The sequence below is a fragment of the Protopterus annectens genome, chromosome 9.part0 (assembly GCF_019279795.1).
Source record: "Protopterus annectens isolate FY-2018-M chromosome 9.part0, PAN1.0, whole genome shotgun sequence".
In the NCBI taxonomy this organism is placed as follows: Eukaryota; Metazoa; Chordata; order Ceratodontiformes; family Protopteridae; genus Protopterus; species Protopterus annectens.
This window is the reverse complement of record NC_056743.1, coordinates 363,923,039-363,925,289: the sequence shown is the minus strand read 5'-3', so window position 1 is coordinate 363,925,289 and position 2,251 is coordinate 363,923,039.

The window sequence follows — 2,251 nt, the reverse complement described above, 5'->3', positions numbered from 1 at the left end:
TTTGGTGTGTCTTAGGCAGTATTAATGAGAATTGCATGTTTGTGTTTGTGTATGTGTGTGTGTGTGTGTGTGTGTGTGTGTGTGTGTTTGTGTCTTTTTGTGTGTATCTCTGCTTGAGGCAGTATTAAAGGAACCACGTGTGTGTGTGTGTGTGTGTGTGTGTGTGTGTGTGTGTGTGTGTGTGTGTGTGTGTGTGTGTGTGTGCGTGTCTGAGGAACTATTAAAGGTATCCACCTGTGAGTGTGTGTCTGAGGCAGTATTAAAGGGAACCAACTGTGTGAGTGGGTATCTCAGGCAGTATTTAACAGAAGCACCTGTGAGAATGTATGTCTAAGGCAGTATTACAGGGAACCACCCTTGTGATTGTGTGTCTGAGGCAGTATTAAGGGGAAGCACCTGTGTGAGTGTGCATCTGAGGCAGTATTAAAGCAAACCACCTGTGTTAGTATGCGTCTGAGGGACTATTAAAGGGAATCACTGATGTGACTGTGTCTGAGGCAGTATTACAGGAAATCCTCCTTCATTAATTATTCTGAGGCAGGATTAATGAGAACTGCGCTTGCGACTGTGTGTGTGTGTGTGTGTGTGTGTGTGTGTGTGTGTATTAATGAGAATTGCATGTTTTTTGTTTGTGTGTGTGTGTGTGTGTGTGTGTGTGTGTGTGTGTGTGTGTGTGTGTGTGTGTGTTTTTGTGTGTACCTTTGCTTCAGGCAGTATTAAAGGAACCACGTGTGTGTGTGTGTGTGTGTGTGTGTGTGTGTGTGTGTGTGTGTGTGTGTGTGTGTGTGTACATGTGTTTGTTTATATGGCAGTATTATAGGGAACCACCTTTGTTAATGTGTGTCTGAGGCAGTATTAAAGGGAACCACCTGTGGGAGTGTGTGTCTGAGGCAGTATTAAAGGGAATCGGCTTTGTGAGTGTGTGTCTGCAGAAGTATTAAAGGGAACCACCTGTGTCAGTGCGTGTCTGAGGTAGTATTAATGGGAAGCAACTGTGTGAGTGTGTATCTGAGGAAGTATTAATGGGAACCACCTGTGAGAGTATGTGTCTGAAGCAGTATTAAAGGGACCATCTGTAGGAGTGTGTGTCTGATGCACTATTAAATGGAACCACCTGTTTGACTGTGTGTCTGAGGCAGTTTTAATAGGAACTGTGTGTGTGTGTGTGTGTGTGTGTGTGTGTGTTTGTGATTGTGATTGTATGTGTGTGTGTGTGTGTGTGTGTGTGTGTGTGTTTGTGTCTGAGGCAGTATTAATGGGAAAAATTAGTGTGAGTGTGTTTGTGTCTGAGACATTATTAATGGGAATCACCTGTTTGAGTGCATGTTTGAGGCAGCATTAATGGGAACCATGTGTGTGTGTGTGTGTGTGTGTGTGTGTGTGTGTGTGTGTGTGTGTGTGTGTGTTTGACAGTATTGATGGGAACCATGTATGTGAATGTGTGTCTGAGGCAGTATTAAAGGGAACCACCCGTGTTAGTGTGCATCTGAGGCAGTATTAAAGGGAATCAGCTTTGTGAGTGTGTGTCTGTGGAAGTATTAAAGGGAACCACCTGTCTCAGTGCATGTCTGAGGTAGTATTAATGGGAAGCACCTGTGTGAGTGTGCATCTGAGGCAGTATTGTAAGGAACCACCTGTGTGAGTGTGTGTCTGAGGCAGTATTAAAGGGAGCCACCTATGTGAGAATGTGTCTGAGGTAGTATTAGTGAGAACTGCACTTGCGACTGTCTGTGTGTGTGTGTGTGTGTGTGTGTGTGTGTGTGTGTGTGTGTGTGTGTGTGTGTGTGTGTGTGTGTGTGTGTGTGTGTGTGTGTGTGTGGAAATATTCAGCAGAACTGACTCTGTTAATGTGTGTCTAAGGCAGTATTAAACTGAACCACATGTGTGAATGTGTGTCTGAGGTAGTATTAAAGGGAACCACCTGTGTGAATTTGTGTATGAGGCAGTATTAGAGGGAACCACCTCTAGGACAGTATGTATCATGAAGTGTGTGAATCTGAGACAGTATTAATGGTAGCCATGTGGAAAGTGGTAACCACCTGTGTGTGTGTCTAATGTATTAATTAAATAGAACCACCTTTGTTAACGTGTGTCTGAGGCTGTATTAAAGGGAACTACTTGTCTGAGTGTGTGGCTGAAGCAGTATTAAGGAGAACGAAGTGTGTGTGTGTGTGTGTGTGTGTGTGTGTGTGTGTGTGTGTGTGTGTGTGTGTGTGTGTGTGTGTGTGTGTGTGTGAGGCAGTATTAAAGG